We start from the raw sequence: 17033 nt of genomic DNA, 5'->3' as shown, positions 1-17033 counted from the left end.
GACTTGAGAAAGTGATGGAGAGATAATGCAGATTATTGTCAATAATGTACAATAAATGTAAAAGTATGTGTGCATGGCCTTGGAGAGCCAGTTATTAAACTTTACCAGCACATCTACTTCTACCCATCTTATCCTTTACAATTTCCCCAATAATCTTGTTCTATCAATCATTCCCTCTCTCTTAGATATCTTCATTCTCTGCCTCCTTAGACATAAGATTAAAAATAACCTTACCTTAACGCTACATCCCTTCAAATTATTTTCCTTTCTCTTTTCTCCCTTTTGTTGCCAAATTTCTAGAAAAAGTAATCTTTACTGACTGACTCTATATCCTAGTGGCTCATTCACACCCCAAAGTCTTATAATCTTGTTAATGTTCCTAAAAAACTCAGCTGAAAAATATTCCTCCAGTATCAATAATGACCTATCTCAAAATCCAATTACTGTTTTTCTTTCCTTACCTGTTTTGTCCTTTCTACCAAATTTAACTCTGTGGACTATCAGCCTCTTGTAACCACCTCCTCCCATGAGTTCCCTGACACTGTATTGTCATTGTTTTCCTCCTACTTCTCTGGCTGCTATCTCTCTAGTTTCTTTCTGGCTCCTGGTCTCCCCACCTCTAAATGTGATTGTCACTAATGGTTCTGTCCTCTTCTCTTTCCATACTTTTCACTTTGGTAATCTCATCCACTGCCATGGTTTCAGTTATTCTATGTAGATGATTTTCAAGCACACAAATGCACACATACACATGTACACACTCATACAGGTTTTTTTCCATACACCTCCAATATCTTCAACATTCCAATCTCTTATTTTCAACTGTCTGCTAGAGATTTTCACTTGGATGCCCAACTAGTACAGCAAAATTAAAAAATACAAAACTGAATTCCTAACCTTCCTACAAAAAGTTCCTCTCCATCTTCTCAATTTATTTTTGATAATGGTAATTAGTACTCAACCTACTTTTCCTTAAATAGCAGGAATTTGTACATGTCTTCTTTCATCCCCAACTTAGCTGTAAAATCCTTGAGAGCAAGTTCTATGCTAAAACTTTATTTGTATCCTCAGTCCTTTGTACAATGCTTAGTATATAGTAGGTATTTAATCAAAGTTTGTTGAATTAAACTTACCGTTATTTTCTTTTTTGTACAAAACAGCGTAAGTTAGAATCAAGTCTTAGCACTAGTCAGGAATTTAGAAATCATCTGGTCCAACCCCTACATTTTACACATAAAGAAACTGAAGTTGAGAATAGTTAAGTGACTTTTGCAAGGTCATACAGGCAATAAGAGTGGAACCAGGATCCAAATAGAGGTCCTCTGATTCTAAAGAATTCTTTTGAATTCTAAATTCTTTTGACTGTACCACATTGTCTCCTAATTAGAATTCATATTACACTCCTAGACTAAAAATTATTGGTATTGATATCCCCTAAATGGTGATGCTAGGGAATAGAAGTAGCCAGTTTCCTAAGTACTATAGACAGCTTGGCACATACTTAGAGCTTCCTATAGGGATGGAGAGACGTTGGATCTGTCAGTCTCAGGACTTAGTCATTGAATAAGAGTCAATAAATTTATCCAGCAGTGGTTAAGACAAACTGCATGGAGAGGCATTTATAGTTTTGATATGGGTAAAAACTTATTTTCTGATTCCTATTCTGCATATAGCATGTTCTTTCATCATTTTGATCCAAATAGCAACCAACTATTTGATTACTAGACTTCTATTTCTTGTGTTTAATTTTTCAATCTGCCCAGCATTTCCAATTTTTTATTTTCAATGTTTTTTAATTACTGCCATTTTCAAAGTTGTCATTTCTTCAATATTTAAATAACAATGGTTTATGAACCAATTTTGTTCCTATTAAACTAGTCATATCTTTGATTTCAGACATTTCAAACTCCTTGATGAAGTGGGAAGCCATTTAAAAATCACTTTTGTTTTCACAAGCCTTAATGCCAAATAATTTCTTACAATGCATAAGCATTTTTATTAGTAAGATATTTGCATTTCAGCTACTCACATGATCACAGGCAGAATTATGTAAGTGGTAGGAATGTTGAATTTGGAGTAGGAAGGGTCTCAAGTTCTTCTGAAACCTTGGACAAGTTACATCATTTCTAAGGGCCTCAGTTTCCTCATTTGTAAAATGGAGGTAAAGATGATCTCCTCATGGTGCAATAGAAATAGCAATAGTCCTGGAGTCCTACTACGAATGTTTTTTATTTGTGTGATGTTGGAGAAGTCATTTAAATTCTGTGAACCTCAGTTTCCTCAAGTATAAAACAAAAGGGTTGGACTAGATGAAATCTGAAGGACCTTTCCATCTCTAGAACTCTCTTATCTTTGAGTTCCCATCCAGTAATCAGTCTGTGATTTCCTTGAATGGGAAGTTTCCTGTGTCATTTTATCTCTAACTCATTAGCCTTTGTAGATAAAGACTTCTATGTAGGCTCTATCTTTTGCCAATAAATCCACTTCTAGGAAATGCCTCAATGGCAAAATGAAACACATCACAGGGAAATGCAAAGTGTACAGCTGACCTAACTGAGGACTTTGTACCAAAGGAATAAAATTTATTTGGCCACCTATAGGCAGAGTGTCTAAATAATACTTGTATTGGAACAACTGGAATAAAAACAGCTAAGTGGCACAGAAGATAGTGCTGGATCTGAAGTCAAGAAAATTCATCTTCCTGAGTTCAAATCTGGCCTCATACACACAGTAGCTGTGTGACCCTGGACAAATCATATCTGTAAAATGAACTAGAAAAGGAAATGACAAACCACTCTAATATCTTTGCCAAGAAAAAAATGTAAATGGGGTATGAAAAGCTACCAACATCCTCCTTCAGTACACACACACACACACACACACACACACACACACACACACACACACACACATACACACACACACACACATCCCAAGTTATAAGAATGCCAAATAGTAAAGCTGCATTTGTGATTCCTGAACTATAAGCTTCAAAGAGAGTTTTGGTCTTAAGGGTACTGATACATCAGGGTTTCCATTTGGAGACAAATTTAGGTATCCTCCTCTTTTAGCAGCGAGCTAACATAGGTACCATAATTGTCAATATATTCCGAGTTATATTCCAAGCCTGACACAAGGTTGGAAAAAAATTTCCATGAAGCTTATACCTCATTTGCAATATATCTAGTAAAATCTATAGGCTGCTAAACTCTTGAGCTCTTGAGGTCCATGACATCTGACTGAATTATAGCTGCCCAGGCTTCATGTATTGTTAAATACATGGTTGTGTTAGTGTAATGCTCACAGAACAAGAGTAGAGTCACAGACACCTTGTGCCTGTTCTATTGAACTGTTGCTTTGAACCCTACTTTCTTCCCACTTTTTACAAGAGCAACATGACCTTTGCAACTTTATTCCCAGTAAGGGAATTATCCCCACATTTCTAAAGAGTATGGTGAAGAAAAGAGGCAATATCAGAAACATTTTCAAGTTCAATTTCTGTCACATGATGGCTGTGTGACCCTGAAAAGGTACTTATATTCCTAGTGCCCCTGGGCAATCCTCTAAAAGTGCAATTGACAAAAAAGGTGCCAGTCTGTATGGGCAGAGGAAGTTTCATAAGTATAGCTTTCTACATTAATGAAATTACAAATCTGGCCTTAAAAATGATGAAAAAGGCTGAAAGAAGAAGGGAGATGACTTTCCATTTGTATTGAGCCACAGGATCCTTGTGTATATTGATTAGGAAATGACTAAAGTAATCGGGGTACATGAAAATAATTGAATAGTACTGTGCTGTAAGGCATAATAGATATGAAGAATTCAGAGAAACAAGAGAAGACATTAACTACTACAGACTGAAGGAAGTAAAACCAGGAAAACAATATACATAATGCCTACAACAATGTAAATGAAAAGAAATAATGAAACAGAAAACATTATGCTATGTCAAAATGATCTCGTTTGGCAACGCTGGAGAAGAGATGAGAAAATGAACTTCCCTTCCATCTTTGCAGAGATAGGAGATTCTTGATGTGTACAACTGCACACCACTGTGTAATGATGTAAATATGTCCTTGATTCCTATCCAAGTTTATTGTAAACCTCCCCACCCCTGACTCTGCACTCCAAAATCTAACAAACCCCCTGTGAGGACCCGTGAAATAGATGAGTCCCAAGGTTCTTTCAGAAGTAATCTAACAATGTGTGGATATATTTCCAGATCTAGTACAACTCCTTGATTTTTTAAATCAGGAAAGGATGAATTAAACAGAAAGTTCACAGTACCTGCACTTTTTTCTTTTCTTTCCTTTTTTGGATAATATTTTGTTTTTAAAGCTAAATACAAAAGATTGTTGTACACAGTAACAGCAATACTGTAATGATGGTGATAAATTGTGAAATACACTGGTACTCTAATTAAGACAATGATTCAAGACCATTCAAAGATCCCATGATGAAAAATGCTATCCATCTCCAGAGAGGGAACTGATGAACTGAGTGCCTATTGAAGCATATATTTTTACTCTCTTTATGTTTCTTATTTGTTCTTTTGCAACATGGCTAATATGGAAATGAGTTTTGCATGGTTTCACATGTATAATTGATATCATGTTGTTTGCCTTCTCAATAGGGAAGGGAAAGGGCTAGAGGGAAGGGAAAATTAGAACTCAACTTTTTTAAAATTAATGTTAAAATAAATATTTAAAAATATTTATCAGGGAATAGTTAGGTGGCTCAGTGGATTGAGAGCCAGGCTTAGAGATGAGAGATGGGTTCAAATCTGACCTCAGACACTTCCTAGCTGTGTGACCCTGGGCAAGTCACTTAACCCCCATTGGCTAGTCCTTACTGCCCTTCTGCCTTGGAAAAAAATACACAGTATTGATTCTAAGATGGAATGTAAGGGTTTTAAACATGTTTATGTATATATATATATATATATACATATATATATATATATAAAACAACTGAATATTAGGTTAAGACATAGTCTTTGGCATCTAAGCACTTTTAAATTTATTCCTCAGACTGCTGCAATGTTTTTTTTTCTCAGAAAACTGTGCAAAAAATTCTGGTATCCTCTTTTTTTGTTTAAACGTTTATAGCCTGTTGCATTATAGCAGCTGAATTTGATATCAGTTCGATATCATTTCCTTCAAAAATCAATTCCTCTTTCATGGTCTGAGAAATGGTACAAACAATGCCTGATTTCACAGCTCTCAGTTATATATATTTTTTCACTCAAGAAGTTTCTAATTTTGACATGTGGAACATTTTCTTAAATAACAATGCTGAGAGGGAAATGAGCATCCATAGACTCATTTAGTACCAAGAATTCAAGATATTGCTTTTAGTATTTGACAGCAGATTATGTGAACAGTTGCAAGTTCCTTTAAGATTTCCTCATCACTTGCCAGCACTGATAATTTTTCTCTTTTTTCTGAGGAAACTTAGTTTAACATTTATACAAATGAAATTTCTTTGCAGGGTTCTTCTGAGGTCTTTTACAATAACTCTGCCACCATTCAAATTGATATCATTATTTTCTGGGATGTCAACATGCTGATTGCTGAGAATAGGCTTCATTTTTGTCCTAAATGCCCAAAGGGATAAGTAATCTTTCTTGTTTTCTTCTTAGTGGAGACAAGCAACCCCATTCAAAAGCATTGGAAATTTTTAAGGAAAGTCCAGAGGGGCAAATGCTATAAAATAAGAAGATGGGGGCAAGGAAGGAAGACTTTAGAGAACATTGAGACACTGAATCTTCAGGAAAAGTGTAATAAGGGATTATTTGAATGATAAATGATAACTAAAGATCAGATCTGCCAATTTTCTCCCTTTATCCTTTCCTCCCTTTAACCCCTGGTTACCTCTCCTCCCTTTCTCCCTCCTATTTCCCATTGATTCTTCAGTTGGTCTCTCAATCAACTCAGAGTGGTGTATCAAATAAATCACTCTTTTCTCTTCTCTAAGATAAGTAAGGGATGTATTGGGGAGAAAGGTAAAGATAAGAAATGGAAGAAAAGAGGGTTTGAGGTTTCCCTAAACACTAAAATAATTCCTAGGTTGGAGGATGGTGATACATAGTTCATATTGGGAAAATGGGTTAACAGGTCTGGAAATTCAGTCACTATAACCCAGCAGAGAAATCAGAGAGCTGGACTTTGTCCTTTTTTCTTTCTGTCTCCAAGCCAAAAGACCCCTTCTCCTTTCTGTCTCAAAGGCAAAGAGACCTTCTTCCTTTTTGTCTCAAAAGTCAAAGAGACCCTTCCTCCTCCTGTCTCAAAAGCAAAGATACCCCTAGCCTTCAGCTGGTCAGATTCTTTTTCCAACAGTCTTTTTCTGGACATCATTCCAAATAGAATGTTCTCTTTTGAATGACAGCTCAGCAGTCTCAGCTATTGCATCTCTGTTGCAGGCTTTTCCATTTTCTCACTTCCACATCACAAAGAAAAAAGTAAAAATAACTAACATTTATGTAGCATTTATTATGTGCTAGGAACTATCTTATGTGCTTTACAATTATTACCTCATTTGAAGCATTAGTATTATCTCTATTTTACAGGTGAAGAAACTGAGGTAACCAGAGAGTGTATGTCAGATAGCTAGTAAGTATATGAGGTCAAATTTGAATGCAAGTCTGGTTGACTCCAGACTGCCCCTGACTTCTTATTTTATAGCTTTTGCCCCTCTGGACTTCCCTTAAATTTTTACAATGCCTTTGAATAGGGTTGCTTTTCTCCACAAGAAGACAATAGTTCAAAAAGAATAATGAACTGGAAAGACCTCCAGGAATTGATGTGGAGTGAAAGGAACAGAACCAGGCCATTGTACACAGAGACGGATACACTGTGGCTCAATCAAATGTAATGGACTTCTCTACTAGCAACAATGCAATTATCCAGGACAATCCAGATGAACTTATGAGAAAGAACACTACCCACATTCAGAAGAAAACCTGTGGGAACAGAAACACCAAAGAAAAACAACTGCTTGATCACATGGGTTGAGGTGGATATGATTGGGGATGGAGACTCTAAATTATCATCCTAGTGCAAACATCAACATGGAAATAGGTTCTGATCAAGGACACATGTAAAACCCAGTGGAATTGCACGACAGCTATGGGAAGGGTGGGTGGGGGAGGGAGGGAAAGAACATGATTCATGTAACTGTAGAAAAATATTCTAAATTAATTAATTAAATAAACTTTTTTTAAAAGACAATGGGAAAAATTACTCCCCTCGTTGGTCCATCTAGGACAAGAATAAAGACTATTCTCAGCAACCAGACTATCCACTGCACCACCTAGCTGACCTAGATAGAGACTATGAAGAGAAATGTTGACACTACAGGGTCTAGACAAGCAGAAGGTATAGAGAAAACCTAAAAAATATCACAAAAACTGGATTTCAGGGAAGGGAGGGAGGGTTTGCAATCATGCAAAATGGTTGTGAAAATAATTTTTTCTTTGACTTATCTCTCTGGGAGAAAAAAATACCATACGCATTTTCTGGCATTCATCTATTTTTTATTACCTTGGATCACTTCTTTGAGAAAAATAATACTTTTCTGATTCTCAAATGAGTACACTGAGGCACCAAGAGGCTTAGAAATAATGAGGGTTCTGACTCATCATGTGCATCTGCTAATGTTTTGCTCTTTTTCATGCCTTCACACGAGATTCTAGCAGGAAAGAATACAGGAAATGTATAAACTCTTACAAGACTTTCCTCATTTAAGTTTTGAAATTGTTGAAACATGTAAAAGTTAAACCACTGAATGAATAGCAAAGCTGTTAACACTCACAAATTAATTCCAAAGAATAACAATGAATACAAAGCTTATCTAACACCAGCATTAGCATCAACCTAGAAATTAAGGTTATCTCTGTGTTCAGCATTCTTATTCTGCCTTAGGTAAAAGTTTGGAGAGGTCACTCCTTGAGTTGGCCATATGTGATTGCTGCAAAGTGCTTGAGCTTTACAACTTTTCAGAGCTAGGAGGGAACTTGTAGGTGACTGCAACCTTCTCTGGAAAACTAGGAAATGGAAGGACCAAATAAGATTCATAATATTGGCTCAAATGCTTTGCATCTGCATTACAGATGTATTACTAGAAGCACATTTCTAGTTTCTTCTCATGAAAACCTGATCCCATGTTTTAGAAAAATAAAAACATAGTATATTTACTGCTGAAATATGAGATAAATGGGTGAACCCTGCAAAAACCTGTCAATCATGTGGTTGTTTAATTATGAAAAAGCATTCACAGCTTGTATCATGAGGGAAAAAAATCTATAAACACAAGAAAACAGTGTATTGTCTGAGAAGCAAAAAGAATGAATCCAAAAGTCCCAGGAAAATAGAAAGCAATTTATTATTGATTCGTTCGCTCTGGAACAAAACCACCTGAAAAGTGTTAGGCCCCTTTTTCTCACACACTTTGACCTATTGCAGGAAAAATTGCTTAAGACTAAGACTAAGACTAAGACTAAACTTAAGACTAAGTTTAGATTTTGACTAGAGTCTCCCCCAAGGGGAAATAGAAAGGTACTCGGTGAATAGTATGAATCAGGTGTGGGACACATATTTACTTCCTACTCACAAAGAAATGCTAAGTACAAAATACTCCTAAGTATATTTGATAGCAACAAACTTAAATAGATGACTGTAATAACGTAAGTTACACTTTCCTAGTAATTTGATACTTAAGCCTCATCTAACCATAAGGCTTTTTGTTGAACTACTGAGTAGAAATTTGTAACATTTTTCTCCAGCTCTGCCCTGTCCTCCTCACAGTGATATCTCCAAGCAGGCTGGGCCAGAGCTTGGGATAATCCTCTTGATGGTGGTCATCTGCACCAAGAGAACTGGTGACATTGCCCTTTGCTTCTAGTGAACTCCAACCAAAGGACTTAGTTGAAAGTCTTGCATTTATGATGTGGCTTTTAAGCATTTTATGATCAATATTCAATGAACACACAAAAAAGAAAGCTTACACTCTCTTAGGCTTAAGTTGCCATGTCATCATGATCAGTAGTGGTTAGGATGAGGTAGGTATAAGACAAACAACTTTTGCCCCATCCATAACAGAAAGTTTAGAAGAGATCTATTTCCAAAGGAATAGCCAAAAGGTATCTCTTCTTTTAAATTGACATGGCACACAACTCCCATGCTGCTTTTATAGAGGCTAAAGAGGTATGAAAGACCATCCATTGTTTTCTACATTATACCAAAGTGCCAAGTTTGTTTAGCACTAAGCCACCAAGTGGCTGAAAGTAGCCACAAGTTTGGTCATTCCTTCAAGAGCCCAAGTGTGGAATCAACATGATCAACCTGAAAGAGGCAAGGCAGCTCTGCATTCTCTGTACAACCTGCATTTATACCGTTTTACACCAAACATGGCACTATATCGATTCAGAGAAGGGTTTTTATTGCTAGTACATTGATACAAATAGCTAGAATACTGGAAAACAAGTTGGAGCTATTCAATAATACCATCTAAGTGGAGAAACCCTGTGTTGATTAGGAAACTAATCAGAAATAATGGGCATCAACTTAAATTGACTACATTGTCAAAAGCCAAAAAAAAAATTGCTAAAGAGCTAGAAGGATTTATTTCTAACTGATATAGTAAATTACTATTATTTCTATTTGTCCTTTATTTCAAAAAGGACCAATGGCATCATGGGGTGATGTCGTGGCTTATTCAAGAATTGGATTTAAGTGAGACAGAGTTGTACGAAGTCATCAGTGGCAAGACAAAAATCACAACTGAGGATGGCCTAGGATGCAATGTGTGACTTTGGCATCTTCAGTGTCTGACCAAGCTCTAAGCACTCCATGTTCTTGCTTCAGCCACATTCATAGCTATTGGAAGAAATTATTCTCATCTGCCTATTCCACTGGGGGAAGTCTTCACATGCTTAGGGTAGCCAATCCCCTAAGTCATTGATGGGTTGGAGGGCTGTCAGTTACTCTCAACCTTAGTTAGCCCTGACTGTTTAAAGTGACATTGAAACCATATCTTTTTAGAAGGTTCCTACTGAGGTTAAGCTGATGATGCAGATAGCTAAAACACTCCACTGGAAAAAACTACCATAATCATTAGGACCTTAGGCTGGATGTATTATTCTACTTAAGATATGTACATGTCATTAGCTATCTAAGTTTCCATCTTTGTAACATCTATCCATTTGGGTTCCAGTTTCTTTCTACCAGGGTGAAAAAGGAATAATTTCTACTTTCTCTTCTGGGCCAGCTATATGGTAGAGCAGATAAAGTACCAGACCTAGAGTCAGAAAGACTCATCTTCCTGAGTTCAAATCCAGCCTTATATACTTACTTACTTGGGTAACCTGAGCACAAACCCTGAACAAGTTCCTCACATGTAAAATGACCTGAAGAAGGAAATAGCAGACTGTCCCAGTAGCTTTGCCAAGAAAACCCCAAATAGGGTCAGGAAAAGCTGGGAATTAAACAAAAACATCAATAACAATTTCTCTTCCGTGTGATATCCTTTCAATACAAGAAGAAACCTACATCTTTCCCTTACCCCTCCCTTTTCTTTTGTAAGCTAAAGCTCCCCAATTCTTTCTGCAGCTCTTTATATGAAAGGGATTCAAGATCTTTGAACATTCTGCTTTTCCTCCTCCAGTGTAAGCTGTGTTTCTGATGTTGTACTGTTCTGTCCTTGGATTGCATTTATTTTTCTGAGTAAATATATGCCCCTGATAAGATGTTTTCTGCTTGACAGCAGAGACTAAGGAATTTTTTCATGTTTATATCTTCAATGCCTTACAGAGTGACTTGAATATTTCTTTTATTTTTGGTCTATTATTTTCTTGGTGCAGGGAGCACACTGTAAGGCAACACTACGTATAAAGGCAGAGTAAGAACTATTCTGAAGTTTATAGTCTTTAAGAACTTCAAAAAGTTCTCGAAATTTTTGTTCTCAAAACATTTACACTCTTAAAAATTATTAAGGACCACAAAAACTTTTGTTTATATAGATTATAGTCATTGGTATGCTGGTTAATGCTTAAAACAGACTGGGTGGGGTACAATATATAACGCAGTGCAAGATACACAGTAATCAGCAGACACTTGTTCTGATGTCAAGAAGATCTGTGTTCAAATTGTGCTCTGATAATTATTAGCTGTGGGAACCCTGCTGTCATCTTTTTCAACCAGATTATTATTAGTATTCAAGGACTTCATTTTATTCCTTCATGTTCCTTATAAAACATTTTGGGGTAGTTAGATAGAATAGTGGATAGAATTCTAGACCTGGAATCAGTAAAATCTGAATTCAAATTCTGCCTCAGATACTAACAGTACAATCCTAGGCAAATCACTTAACTTCTCTCAACCTCAAATTCCTCATTTTAAAAATGGGAATAATAGAGGGAGAAGTCAAGATGGTGGCTTTGAAGCAGCAAAAGTCAATTCCTCTGTGAAAACTCTTCCACACCAATCAAAAACAAAGCACTTCAAGGGGGACAGAAAACCAAATCCAACAAGAAGACAGACCTGAGAGACCCTCCTGCCTGATTCAACTTAGAAGGTACACAGAAAAGGTTGAATTCTCTGGTTTAAGGAAAAGAAAGAAGGAAGGTCCCAGTGCCCTTCCCCTACCTACTGTGCTGAGACTTGGGTGGTCAGTGGGATCTCAGGGAAAGGGCTCCAATCGGGACTGAGTGCCTTTGCTACCACATCTATGTGAAGCTCAGGGCTCTCACCACAGCTTGTAAGGAGGTAGCTGGAGGAGAGAAAGGGAGAAGAGGACAGGCTGGTCATAGCCTTCAGCCACAACACCTCCATCTTGGGCCTCTGTCTCTGAAAATTTTGGCCTCAGGGCACATTCAGCTCTGCAGATCAGCTCAACTGGCTTAATCCAGTTTATCAGTAGTGCAGAGAAGAAGCCTCAGAAGGGCAGAGGGCTCAGTCTCACAGAGCTGGCAGAAAATCAGAGGAACAAGGGTACATAGTGGACAGAGATCCATACTCAGCATTGGGACAAAGCCATGGGTCTCTCCTGCTCAGTCCAACTTGAAAACCTCTGCTGGCAGCAGAGGAAGATCTGGTCTCAGAGAACATTAATACAACAGGTCAGCTCCTTCAGCCTAATCCAGTTAATCAGCAGAGCAGAGAAGAATCCCCTTCAGGGCAGAAAAGCCCAAACTCACAGATTCAACAAATAAACAGAGAAGCAAGAATACAGCCAATAAGGAGGAGGAAAGAAGGAAAAAAGTATGACTAAACAACAGAAAAAAAAAAAAGAAACTACAATTGACAGCTTCTATTCAGGTAATGAACAAAGAACAAATGGAATAGAGGAGGAACAAGGAACACCAAGCAAAAATTCAGGAATTCCAGCGAATTGGACCCAGGCTTTAGAAGAACTCAAAACACAATTCAAAAAACAATTAAGAGATGCTGAAGAAAAATGGGAAATGTAAGGGGGGGAGGGGTTATTTATTTAAAAAGGTTGGACTGGATTATATTTAAAATAGGGTCACCCGGAATTTAATTCATTCCAAGAGATTTATTTACAAAATATAGAAAGAGTGAAGTAAGAAAATCAGAGAGAAGTTAGGGTAAGATATCTAGCCTAAGCACTATGTAATATACTATGACCCCTGGCTCAACCTGCGCAGGGGAGTTTGATCCTTAACCAGAAAGGCCTCAGACTGGAGAAGAATCTGCTGACTAGACCCATGACCCTGTTCCTGGTGAGGCTGTTCTTAAATCTCTTTCTTTGGACTGACATCTGGTGAGTGAAAAGACTGACTCCTTTCCTGAATTTTTCTGATGAGACTAACCTCAGTAGAGGCCTGTCCTCTTGAGAAAGACATCTCCAGGTCCTCGGCTATGGGAAGAGACAATTTGAGAATTATTGGACTACCATTACTTTACAGGCAATTATCCAAGAAAACTGCTCTGATATTTTTGAACAAGAGAGTAAAGTAGAGATTGAAAGAATCCACAGATCACCTACTGCATTAAATTACCAGTTGACAATGCCCAGGAATGTTATAGCCAAGTTCAAGAATTTCCAGACCAAGGAAAAGCTATTACAAGTTGCTAAAAAGAAAAAATTCAGATATCATGGAGCCACAGTCAGGAATACATAGGACCTGGCAGCATCCACATTGAAGGACTAGAAGGCATGGAATATAATATTCTGGAAACAAGGGAACTGGGTCTATAACCAAGAATCAATTGTCCAGAAAAGAATTGACTATATTCTTGCAGGGGAAAGTATGGTTATTTAATAAAATAGAAGATTTCCAAGCATTCCTAAAGAAAAGATGAGACTTAAACAGAAAATTTCATGCCCAAATACAGAACTCAAGAGAACCCCCAAAAGATAGGAAAGAAAAGAAAGGGAAAAAAAATTAAGGGCCTCATTAAGTTCAAATGATTTGTATTCCTATAAAAAAAGAGGATATTGGTAACTCTTAAAAATTGTTATTATCATTGGGGTAGCTAGAGGAAGTATACCCAGAGGTTACAGTGATAAATTATATAGGGTGATGTAAAAAAAATTATATATATATATATATATATATATATATATATATATATATATATATATATATATATATATATATATAACTAGGGGTAAAAAAGAGGATAATACAAAGAGAAATGGGAAAAGATAAAAGTGGGGTAAATATATATTTCATAAAGAAGCACATGGGGGGAGGAGGGAGACCAATACAATGGAAGGGAGGAAGTGGTTGACAACAGGTAATACTTAAATCTTACACTGACTGGAATTGGCTCAGAAAGAGAAGAACAGTCAGATCCAATGGGTAAAAGAATTGTATCATACCCTATAGAGAAATAGAAGGGTTATAAATTGACTGGTGGAGAGAGGAGCAATACAAGGAAGGGAGAGATTGGGGGTGATTTAAAAGGCACTATAGTAATAGGGGAATAATAAGAAAGGAAGGGGTGGGAAAAGAAGTGACATTATGGAGGGAAAATGGGGGACTGACTACAAGTGAAAAGTTGGAGGGAAGGGTAAGAGGAATAAGACAAAAGGCAAAATCAAAGGAGTAAATCAAAATGGAGGGGAATACACAGACAGTAATCATAACCGTGAATGTAAATGGGATGAACTCCCCCTAAAAAGGGAGCGGAATGGATTAAAAAACAGAATCCTTACATATGTTGTCTACAAGAAACACACTTGAGGCAGATAGACATACACAGGATAAAGGTAGGAGGGTGGAGCAGAATTTCCTGGGCTGCAACTAAGACAAAGAAGGCAGGAGTAGCAATCATGATGTCAGACAAAGCTAAAGCAAAAATAGATCTCTTTAAAAGAGATAAGGAAGGTATTACATCTTGATGAAAGACAGTATAAATAGTGAAGGAATATCAGTACTCAACATATATGCACCAAATAGTATAGCATTCAAATTTCTAAAGAAGAAACTAAAGGAGTTTAAGGAAGAAATAGATAGTAAAACCATACTAGTGGGGGACCTCAACCTTCCCCTTTCAGAATTAGATAAATCAAACCAAAAAATAAATAAGAAAGAAGTAAAGAAAGTGAATGAAATGCTAGAAAAATTAGAGCTAACAGATATCTGGAGAAAAATAAATAGGGATAAAAAAGAATATACCTTCTTTTCACCAGTACATGGCACATATACAAAGATTGACCATTTACTAGGCATAAAAACATTGCGATACCACATTACATCTAGCAGAATGGCCAACATGGCAGCAAAAGAAAGTAAAAAAATGTTGGAGGGGATGTGGCAAAATTGGAACACTAATACATTGCTGATGGAGTTGTGAATTGGTCTAACCATTCTAGAGGGCAATTTGGAACTATGTGCAAAGGGCTTTAAAAGAATGCCTACCCTTTGACCCAGTCATACCACTGCTGGGTTTGTACCCCCAAAGAGATAATAAGAAAAAAAAAACTTGAAAAAAATAGTTATAGCTGTGCTCTTTGTGGTACCAAAAAATTGGAAAATGAAGAGGTGTTCATCAGTAGGGGAATAGCTGAACAAGTTGTGGTATCTGTTGGTGATGGAATACTATTGTGCTAAAAGGAATAATAAAGTAGAGGAATTCCATGGAAACTGGAACAACCTCCAGGAAGTGATGCAGAGCGAAAGGAGCAGAACCAGGAAAACATTGTACATAGAGATTGATACACTGTGGCATAATTGAATGTAATGGACTTTACTACTAGCAATAATGCAATGACCCAGGACAATTCAAAGGAACTTGTGAGAAAGAATGCTATCCACATCCAAAGAAAGAACTGTGGAAATGGAAATGCATTAGAAAAATATGTGATTGATCACATAATGTGATAGGAATATGACTGAGATTTTGATGTTAAAGAATCACACAGATACAAACAACATGGAAATGGATTTTGAACAAAGATACACGTATAACCCAGTGGAACTGCTTGTCAGATTCAGGAGGGGGGAGTAAAGAGCAGGGGGTGAGAGGGATCATGAATTATGTAACCATGGAAAAATATTCTAAATTTAAAAAAATTTAAAACCCAATGGAATTGTTCATTGGCTACAGGAGGGGGGAGGAAAAAATGAGGGAAAGAGCATGAATCATGTAACCATGGGAAAATATTCAAAAATTAATTAATTTTTTTAATGTTTCTTCTCTATTAGTTTCTTCCACAGTGTTCTTCAAAACAGAAAATAAATATTTTTAATTAAGTAAGACACAAAAGCAAACCAATGATGTAGTAAAAGTATAATAAAAATGTTAATTTCTCAACTGTGAAAACTTAGTTACTCTCAGCAATGCAATGATCTAGGACAACCCTGAAAGATTTATGACAGGGAATGCTATCCACCTCCAGAAAAAGGACTGTTGGAGTTCAGATGGATGCAGATCAAAGCATACTATCTTTTACATCAGTGTATTTACAATTTTGTTTTGGGATTTTGGTTTTATGTGAGTGTGCTCTTACAACAATGATCAAGATGGAAGTATGTTTTGCATGATAATACAATCAAACTGCTTACCATCTCCAAGTGGGGGGGGGGAGAGGAAAGAAGATGGTTTGGATCCTAAAATGTGGGAAAATACATGTTGAACATTATTATTATATGTAATTGGGAAAATAAAATATTTTTGAATTTTTAAAAAGGTTAATTTCAATTTTTTTAGAAAAATGTATTCCCCTAGCTATTAAAGATGTTATTAAAAGACCTCCAAATCAAGATAATGATCAATCTCAAAAGTTTCTTCTGAATTGAATATTTTTTCTCCATGTCCTTTCTGTCAATCATCCAGAAAAGCCAAAGCCTCCGGTAATGAACTTTTCATCTAATTTATTTCCAAGGAGTAATTTACATGCAAGGATAATCTTAAGTGTTTACATGATATGTATTATATAGACACATAAAAATCATTTTTTACTGGCTTTATTCTAAATGAAAGTCAGGAGAGGAACAGAAAGAACAAAGCTGAATTTAGAAAAAATTGTAATCTGAGCAATGTTTCATAGTGGTTCACTGAGGTTCCACCACTGTCTTCAATCTTCATGATTCATCTGACCTTTATGAAGCATTGATTACTCTTATGGGTGCTTGTGGTTCAGTCATTTCAGTCCTGTCTGACTCTTTATGACCCTATTGGGAGTTTTCTTGCCAGAGATATTAGAGTGGTTTGCCATTTGCTTCTCCAGATCATTTGATAAATGAGGAAACTGGGGGAAAGAGGGGTAAGTGACTTGTCCAGGGTCACAACTAGTAAGTGTCTGAGGCTATATTTGAATTCAGGAAGACTCGCCTTCCTGACCTCTGGCACAGTGCTCTGTCCACTTTTGGGTGCTGCCCCAATTTTGGGTGCCTAATAACAAAGTGCATCCTAACTGGACCTCAAACTTAAATTGCCCATTTTTCTAAAAAATGATATGAACTAATATGCTACATTAATAAAGAATCTACATGGCCTAATAGATAGAATACTGCTGGCCTTAGAAAAAAATTTTTTAAGCCTGGGTTCAAGTTCTGTTCCTGG

Source organism: Monodelphis domestica, chromosome 7 (assembly GCF_027887165.1).
Source record: "Monodelphis domestica isolate mMonDom1 chromosome 7, mMonDom1.pri, whole genome shotgun sequence".
Lineage (NCBI taxonomy): Eukaryota > Metazoa > Chordata > Mammalia > Didelphimorphia > Didelphidae > Monodelphis > Monodelphis domestica.
The sequence above is the reverse complement of the archived record's forward strand: the minus strand, read 5'-3'. Positions refer to the sequence as shown.